Source organism: Mercenaria mercenaria, unplaced genomic scaffold, assembly GCF_021730395.1.
Source record: "Mercenaria mercenaria strain notata unplaced genomic scaffold, MADL_Memer_1 contig_4807, whole genome shotgun sequence".
Lineage (NCBI taxonomy): Eukaryota > Metazoa > Mollusca > Bivalvia > Venerida > Veneridae > Mercenaria > Mercenaria mercenaria.
Window position 1 is genome coordinate 50,052 of NW_026463065.1, and position 15,422 is coordinate 65,473.

A 15,422-nucleotide genomic window follows, 5' to 3' on the forward strand; every position below is an offset into this window, starting at 1 on the left:
TATATTGACGGATATCTGCACTCATGGTTCCTAGATATACAAGCCCCTTATTTCGGTAGAATTCCACAGCTGATTTCAATTCATTGATGGAAAATACTTAAAGACTTTTATAGCACTAACGGTTGTGTAGAATTGCACAGCTCTTTATCACTGACGGCATTTTAGAATGACACCAATACTATAAAGCCGGTCGAACTTGAAGCACTGACGGTCTAGTACCAAAACACAAAGACTATTATGATGGTTTGGTGCCCTGACGGAGCTATCCCAGTAAACACCTGACGTCGTACCGACGTTGGTTAGACGTTGGATTTTGGTCGCGACGTCGGAGACCTGAATCCAACGTCTAACCAACGTCATATCCACGACGTCTAATAGACGTCAGACTTAGACGTCTAGAAGACGTTGGAATTAGGTTGGATAGAAAGTCTGATAAATGTTTTTAGTTATAAAACTAACTGGTATAATTTTGCTAGTATAGTATAAGATATTTACTTGTTTTCATAAAGGCCTGGACATGCGCTTAGTAATAATAGTTCATTCTCACAACAAACATTATATTAATTATGTTACAATATCGCATGAGATTGTCTATTTTCGGAGACGGATTTTTTTCACGAACTTTAAACTGTTCAAGATAAAAATGCATTCTAATCACATGTATAAATTATTCTAAATTCACATAGATCTTCTCTTCTACACATGTTGTCTATTAGTCACACATTCGCGAGATAAGCCTGCATCGGTTTACACAGTCTTCCTGTAATTTGATATTTATTGGGATAAGATAGAGCAAGTTTATAAATACTTTACACAAAGGGAAGGATCCGCAACGTGAGTAACAGATTTTTAAAAATTATACTTATTTTAAAAGTTATACTGATTTATATTCCGTATTTTTTTTTAAAAAAAAATGACTTATTTTTGTTTGTTACTTTAAAAAGCAATTTCATTTAATTACATTTTACGAAGTTATAGATTTTTTTTTTCATAGAATTTAAAATATTACATATTTGTTGGCACGTATTAATTATGCTCTTAGTAATAGCACTAGTATATTTGTATATATGTTAAATAATGAAACTGTCAAATTTTATACATTTCAGGTGGAAATGTTGGCGGAGTTGAAGAATCATACAAAAATGACGAAACTTGAAAGTTTCAATTACTGCATTACTTTTTGGACTTATTGTATTAGACTTACGTCGCCATAATATGAAATAAAGATCATAAAATACATGAGTTGATTACTTGTTTGATTGCAAATTACGTTGAAAATTTGGTCAGATTTTGGTTGAAAAGTGGTTAGATTTAGGTTGGAAAATGGTCGGATTGCGACGTCTAGCCAACGTCAGGATCCGACGTCTAAACGGTTTGCAAATCCAACCAAAATCCAACGTTAATCCGACGTCGGGGTCCGACGTCTATACGACGTCTAACCGACGTCAAATGCCTACTGGGATAGGATATCACAACTCTTTTTAAACAAGTGTAATCACTTACGGTAATAAAGCACTGACGGCACTGGTTCTGTAGAATGACACATATGAGAATTTATGATATTACTGACGGTAATAAACACAGCACACTGAAATATATTTATCAACTCTGATGGTAAGGTAGCACTGAAGGTGTTTAACAATGACGGCTAATGAGCAAAACACAAACACTTGTTATTTAACACTGACGGTTCTGTGCACTGACGGTTCCGTAGAATGACACCTGAGAACTTTATTTTACTGACGGTTTTGTACAGTGACGGTAAAGTAGCACTGACGGTATTTAACAATGACGGCTAATGAGCAAAATAGAAACACTTGTTATTTAACACTGACGGTTCTGTACACTGACGGTTCCGTAGAATGACACCTGAGAACTTTATTTTACTGACGGTTTTGTACACTGACGGTAAAGTAGCACTGACGGTTCTTTAGAAATTGCACAACCTTTTCACATTGACGGTAACAGCTGACGGTAGTGTAGGTCCACCGGCAGAGAGGAAACAAAAAACGTAGGACCTTACGGTTTCGTACCGTCCACGGTTACGGTGCTATTGGTATTCAGCAGGAGACGGAGGGAGTTGGATGACGGTAGACGGTGGCTATGGTCGACGGTATATCCGAAAGACGGTGATTTTAGACGGAGACGGTTGTTGTTAGTACCTGATTAGAGGTGTCCATCGTCGTGACGGTTCTGAACCACTCAAAAATCCAACTCAAATTGACCTGTGGCTGCTTTCTGTCTTTTATACTAGCTGTCGCAGACCGATTACGTCATAACAAGTGTGCTCATAGAATAGAGAGTATTTAGGTTTAGAGATTATCCAAAATGGCGGCTTCTACTTCTTCCGTTATAGTTTTAAAGTTATTTAAGCTTATTATGAAGATCATATGTTATGTAAAGCCAGTTTTTAGTATCAAATGATTATTTCACAACAGAAATAAGGGTAAGATGATGATAATTTACCCGTGAAATAAATTTTATGTCTGAAATTACTGGGACTAAGTTACGCCTTTGCTTGAAAATGGTGGGTGGGGAGTGAATCCAATACTCTTTCATCTGTATTTCAGCATTGCGCCAACCGATTTTGAAAACAAGGTATCGTTGGACTCGTCTCCTTGCGTGCTAAAACCACATTATATAATCTGTTCCTGATTTTTATGCAATAGATTTTTAGAAAAAGAAATAGGTCAAATACAACTTAACAAGCGGTCATTTCTGCACAAAAAAAAATATATTGCGAGATATCACGGTTGTCCGACTGAAAAGTCATTACAATACATTCAGGTTCTGCCCCTTCTTACATGAATGGGTATTTTACTCAAGCCAGTTCTGTACATAGTCACAATACCAGGTTTAATAAAGGGTCATGCTTCAGCATTCCTAAAGTCAATGGATTTGGTAAAAAGTCATTCAGCTATAATGGTTGTTCTTTGTGGAATAATTTACCACATAATGTTAAACCTTCTGCAAACATGCAGCAGTTCAAGGTTTCAGTAAAAAATCATCTTCTACATAGCTTGGGGTTTCACATTCCCCTTTTTTTGTGTCATCCTGGGTATATGAATACATGTCCTGGTACATTTTTTTTCTGCAGTTTTTGGTATTTTAAGTTAGTAATGTTTCTTAATTGTCCTTCAGTATGTTTTAATTCCTAGTCATTGTATATGTGATATTTGAAATTTGTTTTAATTTTGTGTTGTACCATTCCATGTGTTTTTATATACTGAAATAAATCAAAAAAAAAAAAAAAACGAAAAAAATACTGATGGTGACGATCTAAACCGTATTGTAAACTTAGTCTGACAATAGTATTATAAGTAACTGCCTTAGTAGAGGCTGTTTCATTCTCACTGATATTAGAATATCCAGGTGATAAGTCAAGGTGGATGTCTACTTCAGTCACTTCAAGATCTTTCTATAGTTGCGGTGAAGGTCGGTGGTTCTACCCAGGACTTCCTCCACCATTAAAAGCTAAAAAGTCGCCATATGACCTATCATATGTCGGTGCGACGTTAAATCCAAAAAAAAAAATAGTTGCGGTATTGCTGTTGACAAAAATTTGTGTGTTTTGGTAATTTTAACTTGTTGATTTGTAATCTCATAGACTCTTTTTGCACTGCTTTAATGGTTATCTAGATTGCCACCATTTGACCTTCAAGGATGGATGGTAGTTTTAATACCGGTTGTTCAACCAGCTATGTATTTGGAAGGAGAATGCAAGCTCCAGCACAGAAAGGACCTGGATTTCCTCTGCAGAAACCATCAGTAAAAGCTACTGTCGTTCTGTAGTAGACATCGGACAGCATATTTGTGATAATTGTCTTGCATCCTCCGCTTGTTTATCAGTTCTAGTCGCCATATGACCTATCATGTGTCGGTGCGACGTTAAATCCAACAAACAAACAAACAGTTCTAGGCTTGGAACAACCAAGATTGTTCCAGTATTCATTTCTGGTTTGGGTAGTTGTAGATATTTAAGGTAGGATAATTCTGGCTCTATAATATTCATTATATAGTATATATAGTATCAAATTGCAGCCAAAAAGAGATCTGAATTTTTAATTAATGTTGTGTGTTTTCCAAGGTAGATTTCGAGACATTTCGCAATATTTTCCTTTTGTTTTGTTTCCCACACTCTCTAGCTCCTCTTGATAAAATCAAGGGGTAGAATCCCAGAAACTACTTCAGCAGCCACTTTTCTGAAGTAGTAGGTAATCCCAGACAGATACCTAATCCTTTCGTCTGGATTTTTTTCAAGGGCTTGACAGTTGGCAATTTGGCAAACCGGTGCTGCATATTCAAGCTTGGGTAGAACTATGCTGGTGTAGAGATGCACCATTTTTCTGCTCTTATTATCTATTCTTTTGCTACTGTTGTCAATGTAAACAGTGTTATCAACCATTTCCTCCTAACATATTCAATGTAATCTTTGAAGGCAAGTTATCTGTTTAACATAACTCCTAAATTTTTTACACATTGCTCATGGCCGTTATTTACAGACCTCCTCCGTCGAAGAAAAATTGTTTGAATACAAAGGATTTTCTGGATACCGAGGGGCCAGGTTTCTTATCAAAATACGCCGCAATTGACAAGAATATCATCATTACTGACGATCTGAATTTTCATTTAGACATTCCTTCTGATCGTAACACCATCAAATTTAACGGTGTGTTACAATCTTGTGGCATGTATCAACATGTGAAAGGGCCAATCCACGTCCACGGTCATACCCTAGACGTGGTCATCACCAGAGACATGGATAAAACTGTATCGGCAGTAGTAGTGACTGATCCTGGGTTATCAGATAGCTCTGGAAAAATAGCCAAGGGCCTCTTTGCCATAATATTTAATGCACTTGCCGCGAAATCCCCTACGGTAAAGATAACTGTGACATACAGGAAACTCCGTTCGATTGACGTTGATTCTTTCAAAGCTGATATTCTATCATTCGATCTTTTGAATTTGTCATCAGATGCAGAAACTCTTGTCTCATTATACAGTAGTGAACTTTCATCTTTAATTGACAATCATGCGCCTTTGTGTTCAAAACGCTTGATTCGAACATGCACATGGACCATCATGTTAATTCTGTAACCCGAACATGCTACGGCCAATTACGACACATTGGTCAGATTCGACCATATTTGACAACTGATGCCACCAAAACCCTTATAAAGTCGCTTGTGACCTCAAAATTAGATTACTGCAATGCTCTTTTGTACGGCGTTCCAAAATCAACAACGAGCAAACTGCAAAATGTCCAAACACAGCTGCACGTCTTATTACGAAAACAACCCGTTTTGAACATATAACACCAATCTTTAAAGATTTTCATTGGCTTCAAATACAAGATAGAATCAAATACAAAATTCTCATTCAAACATTCAAGGCCTTGCATGGACAGACGCCGGTGTTTATGAGTGCATTACTGGAGGTATACGTGCCAACTAGAAATCTGAGGTCAGCAAGTGCAGCAATAACCCTTGTTCCACAAAAAAAGTCGACTGGTTTCCTACGGTGGTAGATGTTTCAGAGTTGCCGCCGCAAAACTATGGAACTCTCTCCCTGACAATCTCAGAAAAGATTCATCACTTAATTCACTCAAAAGAGCTCTCAAAACACACCTTTTCAAACTTTTCTACAACACATAGATACCAACTGTGACTGTTTCTACCCATAATAAATACTTATGCCATTATTATTTTTGCGATGCAGAACTACGACGAGTCATTCGCCTGCGATATTTACATCTATTTATTGTGGCTATATAGGAATTGTCAGAAGAGGTTTTGGTGCTATATTGACTTCAATTTAATGTGGCCATAGAGGACCAGTCAAAAGAATACTTGGACGTCTATTTACTGCGTCCATATAGGACTAGTCAGAAGAGTTCATCGTCCTATATTGACGTCTATTAACTGCAGCCATAGAGGACTAATTAGGACTAGTTAGAAAAGTACTTTGTGCGATACTTACGTCTGTTTACTGTGGCCATAGAGAACTAGTCAAAAGAGTACTTTGTGCTATATTGACTTCTATTTACTGTGGTCATAGAGGACTAGTCAAAAGGGTACATTGTTCTATAATGACGTCTTTTTACTTTGGCCATATAGGACTTGTCGGAAGAGCACTTCGTTCTATATTAATATCTATTTACTGTGGCAATATAACGGAGTAGTGAGAAGATTACATTGTGCTATATTGAGGTCTACTTCCTGTGGCTATAGATGACTAATAGGAAGCGTATTTGGTGCTACATTGACCGACCTCCATGTACTGTTGCGAAAGAGGACTAGCCAAAGGAGTACTTAGTGCTATATTGACGTCTATTTACTGTGGCCATATAGGACTAGTCAGAAGTGTTCATCGTCCTATACTGACGTCTATTAACTGTGACCATAGAGGACTAGTCAGAAGTGTTATCGTGCTATACTGACGTCTATTAACTGTGGCATTATAGGACAAGTCAGAAAAGTACTTCCTGCGATACTTACGTCTATTTACTGTGGCCATAGATGACTAGTAAAAAGAATACTTGGTGCTACATTGACTTCTACTTACTGTGGCTATAGAGGGCCATTCAAAAAAGTATGTGGTGCTATAATGACGTCTCTTTTCTGTGGCCATGTAGGACTAGTCGGAAGAGCACTTCGTTCTATACTAACATCTATGTACTATGGCAGTAAAGGGGAGTAGTGAGATATGCTATAATGACGTGTATTTCCTGTGGCTATAGATGACTAATCGGAAGCATAATTGGTGCTATATTGACCGACCTCCATTTACTGTTGCAAAAGAGGACTAGTCAAAAGAGTACTTGGTGCTAGATTGACGTCTATTTACTATGGCCAAGAGGACTAGTCAGAAGAGTACATCGTGCTATATTTACGTCTATCAACTGTTGCTACATTCAGCTAGTTAGAAAAGTACTTCGTTCGATATTTGCGTCTATTCACTTTGACTATATAGGAATAGTCAGAAGAGAAGTTGGTGCTATATTTACGTCTATTTATCGTGGTTATAGATGACTAGTCAGATGAGTACATCTTGCTATATTGACGTCTATTAACTGTGGCTATATAGGACTAGTCAGAAAAGTACTTTCTGCGATTCTTACGTCTATTTACTCTGGCAAATATAGGAATAGTCAGAAGAGAAGTTGGTGCTATATTTACGTCTATTTATTGCGGTCATATAGGACTAGTCAGAAGAGTTTATCATCCTATATTGACGTCTATTAACTGTGGTCATATAGGACTGGTCAGAAGAGCACTTCGTGTAATATTAACGTCTATTACCTGTGGCCATAGAGGACTAGTCAGAAGAGAATTTCGTGCTGTATTGACCTCTAATAACCGTGAGTAGTTAGGACCAGCCAGAGGAGTATTTGGATCTATATTGACGTCTATTTTTCATGGCTATAGTGGACTAGTCAGAAGAGCACTTCATGCCATATCAACAATTATTTATTGTGTCCATACAGGATAAGTCAGAAAAGGTTTTCGTGCTATTTTGACTTCCTTTCACTGTGGCCATAGAGTACTAGTCAGAATATTACTTGGTGCTATACTAACGTATATTTACCGTGGACATAGAGGACTAGTTAGAAGAGTACTTATGATATATTGCCGTATATTTACTGTAGCCGTAGGTGACTGGTTAGAGGCATATTAAGAGCTATATTTAAGGCATTCTGTAACCATAGTTTACTATTCAGAAGAGTATTTGGTTTTATAAAGACGTTTATTTCCTGTGGTCATAGGCGACTAGTCAGAGACGTATTATCAGCTATATTACAAAATTTATATTTTGACCATAAATGACTAGTCAGAAGGATATTTGGTGTTAAGAAAAGTCTATTTATTGTGGTCACAGGTGACTAGTCAGTTGCGTATTTACAGGTATATCAAAGACTTTGTACTGTAGTCTTGGAGGACTAGTCAGAAGAGAACATGGTGGATAAATATATACCCAGTCCTGTATGGCCACATCAAATGGGAAAAATATATACTTCCATCCCAATCGAGTAAATGAGGTAATGAAATAACCTGTAGGCCTCCATGACGAGTTCGGTAAGGCAACTGTTACTTGAATTAAAATTTACCCTATATATATGTGGAAACGCGCCCAATACTCATAGGCACATTAAATAAAGGTTTAGATTACCCTATATACATCCTTCCTGAATAATGTATAGACACAGAAAATTGGAGGTCAAAAATATCGTACAAATATCCTCGCCAAAGCCATAATAATCAAATAATGCAGGAAGAAACTACACAATAGCTATTCATATCCAGTCCAGTATGGCCACAGTTAATTGATGTTGATATATACAACAGCTATCCCTACCCAGTCCAGTATGGTCACAGTAAATGGGGAAAATATATATTAGCTATCTCTGTCCAGTCCAGTATTGCCAGTAAATGGAGGATAAATATATATACAACAGCTATGCCTACCGCAGTAATTGGAGTGATGAAATAACCTGTAGGCCTCCCTGATGAGTTCCGTATTTAGCCTTTAGACAAACGCGTCAATTTCTGATTGTCACAGTTAATGAAGTGTTAATTTATTCTATATACATCATTAATGAGTCCTCAATGGCCAAAGCAAACTGAGTGTAAAAGCACTATAAACTTCTTTGATATGTCGGCACAGGGAACCGAGTGTAAATATACGTTATACCGGTATATATTCATTTATAGACCTGTATGCCTACAATGAATTCACTTAATACTGCATATGCAGTAGCGCCCTTACTCGGGAGGCCTTCAGTAAATGGTGTGATGAAATAATCTATAGACTCCCTGATGGGTTCAGTATGGCAAATATCCCAGCCAGCATTCTATATTGGCCCGAAATCAAATTGACGTCGTTGTCTATAACGGCCCGATATCGGCTTCAATTTCGGCTGCAAATAGGAATGGTGTCGGCCCGACGTCGGCAGACGATAACGGGCCAACATCATAATGACATCGGTCTGACATTGCCAAACGATATTTGGCCAACATCAAAATGATATCGGCCCGATATTGGCAGATCATATCGTTGTCGCGAAATAGTGTGACACGCAGTGCTTCATCAGTTTTTTTTCAAATATACCCTTTATAAATTCTCAGAGTAATTTACTTGAGAATAGATGTGTCTTGCATCATGTGTATGATAGTTATTTGATTTTATTGATATAATATTTTTCACAACTATATACTACATGTTTTATACAGTTACGTAAGTTTTCTGTATATTCTTAAAACTATTAAAATTGTTAAATTAGAATTTTAAACATATTTATATTTTCATTTTTTTTGTAAATATAAATATTTCTATGGCAGCATTCTACATAAAATAAAAACAAGGGGGGTATTCGATCTACTCCTTACCACCGAAACAAAATGGCGGCCAAAACTGAAAATGTGAGTTTTTCTTACTTTTTTCCTTTTTCAATGATATCTAGACAATAGCACATGTCTATCAACCTGCTCCACTGTTTTCTCTATCAACCGGTACCTTTCACTTTGGAAACAGTACTGTAATTTGTCTGGAATGCTGGTCGTGGGATTCGAATCGATGAAAAATCCTCCGTTAAACACGGGATAAGGAATAGTGCGACTTGCAAAAATGGTCTTTTTTACCTAATATATCGCAGGTTGTAAGCTATTTTTTTTTTATTTGAAGGAATATTTCCACATACTTATCTAATACTGTTCGTTTTGTGCAGATCACAGTTCGTATTTTCAAAAAAAAAAACACAATTTTTGTCCGATGGTAAGGAACAGTGTGCGAAAATTAGAGGATAAGGTGCAGTGCAATTTTTTCAAGTTTTTATAGTTTTCTTTCATCGTTTCTGAGATAACCAAAATTATTGAAGGGGCCGGATTGAGGCCGGAGTAGAACAGTAACATAATCCCCGAATGAACAATTATTACCAGACAAGGAATGTCAGTAGGTAAGCACACTTGACTTTTTCAGTGATTGTCGATTAAATAAAACTGTTGTTCTCCGTTCTACGTGGTGTCTTATATCATTTTTGACCTAGCTATTTGGCCAATCAAACATTTTATAGGGACTTATATTTGGCCATTCAAATGCTAAATAGGTAGGGAGCAAATGTTACCGATTTTTCAACTGGTTAAATATACAAAGCAACCAATTTCGTCTTGAGAAGATATACTACAAAAGTACGATACTATATTTTCTTTCTTTTTCCAATTCTTGATTTGATAAGCGATTGTTCACATATATGACATAACGACAGTATTTTTAAATAACATATAGTCTGCTTTGTCAGGGTAGGGCCCCGATAATGTTGTTATAACTTTTGGCCCAACCCTTTTGTATATTTACATTGATGTATTTATGTATGCTTGTTGTATGTATGTGTATTGAATATGTATACAATAAAATATGATTAAACTAAAAAAGTGAAGCTTTCTATGAATTTTCTCTAAAGTCCATCCAGAGTTTGCAGAGAAATACTCAAAACAATAACTGTACTATAGTGTACTATTGTTTATTAATTAATTAAAGGGCAATAACTCGAAAAATTATATGACTGGAACACAAATAAAACAATTTCTATGCACAACTCCTCTTGATAGTAAAGCTTCCTGTGAAGAACGGCTAAATTCCAAAGTGTGGTTGCTGAGAAAACTCTCAACAATAATTGTATTACATTATGCACTGTTAAATAGTCAAAGGGTAATAACTCCGTGAAAATCACCCGACCGGAACACCAAGTTATAGATTACAATCAGTGGGTGCGTAGAAATACTCCTGTAGTGATAGTAGGTTTATAGGCCACTTCCAACAGCCTTGCTGTTGGGTTAACCCTTTAGCGACGTAGTTGAGTGTCCGCTTACAGATCACGAGGTCCGGGGTTCGAGCCCCAGTAGGGACCTTGGTATTTCCTCTCCCAGGGTTTACTTTAATGGTGTCAGGAGTGTTTGACGGAATCATACGGTGGACATGGAGTGTCATTCTTGAGAGCTGGTAAGCTCTGAAAAGTAAAGGGGGAGAAGTGTAGTGATAGTAGGTTTATAGGCCACTTCCAACAGCCTTGCTGTTGGGTTAACCCTTTAGCGATGTGGTTGAGTGTCCGCCTACAGATCACGAGGTCCGTGGTTCGAGCCCCAGTAGGGACCTTGGTATATCCTCTCCTAGCGTTTACTTTACTCCGGACAAGAAAGAATACGGGACGGACGGTTGTAGTACTGGTCTTTTAGTGGTATGTAACCTTCTGTAAGTTCCGTGTTTCGGCAGTCGCTGGTCGGTAGTGAACACGCTAAATTTAGGAATAGGAGGAATATATGACCTCATAAGTAGCAAACAGTCATAGAGACTTATTAATGAGGACTGATAGTATTTGCAAAATATAGTTTCAAGCAAAACTTCATAGAGACTGCAAGTAGCAATCCATTTCAGGTATTACATATTATTTTTATGAAAGTGTCCAGGGTATACGGGTCTTGATTTCGCCAATTCTACATGCGCGGAAATCTCAAGTGACAGGTAAATCAAGACATAAAATTTAAAGCGATGGATATTTTTTGGAAAATCCTTCTAAGCTTTTATCAAAAATATATTTCTACGTGTGCATGTCAATTTTCAGGAAAACATATTATATTAAGTATGATTAATAAACGGGAGTGTGTATGTGTGTATTTTATAATTACGCAATAAGGTTAGTATAATATACCATAAAATAACAGGCCAATAACAGTTTTTCTGATAATTTCTTTCAACATTTAGATATTGGAAACTGTTAAAGAAAAGTGCCAGATTGATTCTGTGTAGTGTATATAAATTATAACTTCAATATGTTTCTTTAAATTGATTCAGTAGCAAAGGGTATATCCATAGTAAAAAACGATTTATGACACGATTATCTGGATTAAAATAAGTAGTACATTTTTTCGTTTAGAAAACGATATTTTCCTTGCGGGAGTTTACATTTGGGTTGAAAGCTCTCCTGCGTACACTGTTGTGAATGTTAATTTATTTGATATTTTGCAACACGATATAAACACTTTTCAAGAATCTGGTAAAGTAATTTTAACAGGCGACTGGAATGCACGTGTGGGATCTAGAAGAGATTTTATTGTTTGTGACAGTAGTGTTTCTTCTTTAAATGACGATTGCTACAGTCCTGATAGTCAAGTGGAACGGAATTCTATGGATAAAGGATATAATACACACGGTTTGAAATTAATTGACTTACACGTGTAAATCGGTATCAATGCGCATTGCTAACGGGCGGCTGTCAAATGACCCTGATGGGTGCTTTACATTTTACAACAATCAGGGATCAAGCACAATAGATTACCTTTTATTAAACGAACAAGATTTTTGTTGTATAGAAAACTTTTGTATTGAACCGCTGTCTGAATGGTCGGACCATTGTGCGTTGTCGTTTGGTATTGTATGTAATTATGATGTAACATTACAATCGGAATATGAGAAAGAAAGTATTTATTGGTCAGAAGATAAGAAGATGTTGTTTAGAAGAAATTTGATAGGGAAATTACCTGTTTTAAATGATATAGTATCGCAGGTTAATACGTCTTCATGTAGTAAAGATTCAATTATTATGTGTATTGAAAAATTTACAAATGTTATAAACGAGGTTGCTAAACCATTGTTTAGTAAAAATATAAAAGTAAATAAGAAACAAACGTTATACAATAAAGACATTTCGAAACGGTCAGAATGGTTTGATACTGACTGCCGTGAAGCAAAATCAGCCTATCATGAAGCTTTGTTAATTTTTAATATGTGTAAGTCTGATGAAAATAGACTTAAAGGCGTATGCTAGAATTCCCTGTATATGAGATGGGCGAAAATTTTCCCAATAACAGAATTTCTTTAAACTTTGGATATTGAAGGACAATCATCTAAGAAACAAAAATATGCAATAAAAATCATAGGTCACCGATATCGAAAAAGAGTTATCTGTCCTTGAAAACGTCATTTTTGGGGGAAATGCCGTTTTCAAGGGCAGATAACTCTTTTTCGATACCGGTGACCTATGATTTTTTTGCATTTTTTTGTTTCTTAGATGATTGTTCATCAATATCCAAAGTTTGAAGAAATTCTGTTATTGGGAAAATTTTCGCACCAAATTCTAGCATACGTCCTTAAGATGCTTGATTTGAAAGGTTTTTATAAAAAGCTAGTTCGTAACAAAAAGAGGAAATATGAATATGATAAAATTAAACAAATCGAACGTTTAAGGCACTCAAAACCAAAAGATTTTTGGAATTTGTTTCGTAAGAAAAAGAAGAATACTGGCAGCTCTATATCTGTTACAGATTTTTATAACTACTTTTATAGCCTACAAAATGACGTAACAAACGTGATTAATGAAGAGGCAGAATCATTTGCTAAAGACCATACTTTTGATAGCGATGATTGCAGATTTGAAGAATTAGATCGTCCTATTACAATGGAAGAGTTGCAATTAGTTATTAAAAAATTAAAATCTAACAAGGCACATGGAATTGATAATTTGATAAATGAATATTTTATTGCAAGTTTTGATATTTTGTCGTCTCACTTGTGTGATTTGTTTAATGCGATTCTCAATTCTGGTCATTTTCCCGTCCAATGGTCAAAGGGAGTTACTGTACCTGTTTTTAAAAAGAATGATCGTTGTGAAGCTAGTAATTACAGGGGTATAACTCTGGTGAGCTGTTTATCAAAAATTTTTACAAGTGTCTTAAATAAAAGAATAAATGATTGGACTGAAAATAACGATATTTTGAGCGATGCTTAATTCGGTTTTCGAAAGGGTCGGTCTACTGTAGATGCTATCTTTGTACTAAATGCTATTATTCATAAGGTTTTAAATGAAAAGGGTAGACTGTACTGTGCTATGGTGGACATGAAATGTGCCTTTGATAGTGTGTATTTGAATGGCCTCTGGCTAAAATTATACAAATCCGGCATTGATGGGAAAATGTTGAGAATTGTTAGAGATATGTATGCTCAAGTCAAAGTATGTATAAAGGGATGTAACTCTTACTCAGAGTATTTTGAATGTGCTGTAGGCTTAAAACAGGGCGAAGTTCTCTCCCCTGTTTTGTTTTCATTATTTGTTGATGACCTAGAGTTATTTTTACAGGACAATCCCAGTAGTGGTTTAAATATTGATGATATAACATTTATACTTCTGTTGTTTGCTGACGATATGGTTATTTTAGGTGATATCATTAATAGTTTACAATCCAGTCTTAACTTGCTGTATACTTATTGTAATAAATGGGGCTTAGAAGTCAATACTTCTAAGACGAAAATTGTTGTATTCAGAAAACGTGGGCCAGTAAAAAACGATGAAAAATGGTATTATGGTAATCAGGAATTGGAAGTAGTAAATGATTTTAATTATCTAGGAACAGTTTTTAATTATACCGGTACTTTTGTATTACACAAAGAAAACTTAGCTGGTAAAGGATTAAAAGCGTTTAATGTGTTACAAAATAATATTAGATATTTGGATTTGAAGCCGAGCGTAGTTTGTCAGCTTTTTGATGCATTTGTCGGAGCTACTTTAAACTACGGTTGTGAGATTTGGGGTTTTGGAAAAAGCAGTGAAATTGAACGTATTCATCTTAAATTTTGTAAGCAATTGTTAAATGTTAAATCTTCAACTAGTAATATGGGTGTATATGGTGAGCTTGGACGTTACCCGTTATATATAAATAGGCAAGTAAGAGTAATAAAATACTGGTGTAAAATTGTTACTTCAGAAAATATTCTTATAGCCAAGCTTTATGATTACTTGTTAAAATGTAATAAAAGAAAAAATAATTGGGCATACAATGTAAAATCACTTTTAGATAACTATGGTTTTTCTTTTATTTGGGATAATCAGTTTGGATTAAATTTAGATAAGTTTCATTTAGAATTTAAAGAACGCTTATTGGATGTGTTTAAGCAAACATGGTACCAAAATATGTATGGGTGTAAAACATTATTTATTTATAGACATGCAAGAGACAATTTTGGATTAGAAAGATATCTTAACGTTTTGCCGCGTAAATAATTCAGACATGATTTTTTTCCGCTTTAAAGCGGAAATCCGCTTCTTACTCCCTCAAAGACCGATTTTTTATGATCGTTTCCGATTTTTTTATGACCACTGAAAAATCCGATTTTTTCGAATCCGTTTCGGTATTTTATATACTTTTATCCCCAACTACACTAAAATTTTGTAAGTCGTTTTTATCGGCGAAAATTTCCACCGCCGATGGATTATTAGATCTGAATGTATATCGTGGCCTCAACGCGAAACTAGTCTATCTGCTTCTATTTCTATATACATATAGACTAGTTTCGCGTTGAGGCCATGATATGAACCACCGCTTCTAGAAACGCCGCAATCGGAACATCTCAGATATTACCGTTAGCGTCGGTCATCG

General features: G+C 35.8%; 1 long non-coding RNA gene across 1 annotated transcript; it reads left to right on the forward strand.

The window, feature by feature from the left end:
- The first annotated feature begins 268 nt into the window (after window positions 1–268).
- On the forward strand, window positions 269–1,221 carry LOC128554184 (uncharacterized). Its single transcript, XR_008369544.1, has 2 exons — window positions 269–834; window positions 1,107–1,221. It is a non-coding gene; the product is annotated as an uncharacterized LOC128554184 (long non-coding RNA).
- The last annotated feature ends 14,201 nt before the right edge of the window (window positions 1,222–15,422 follow it).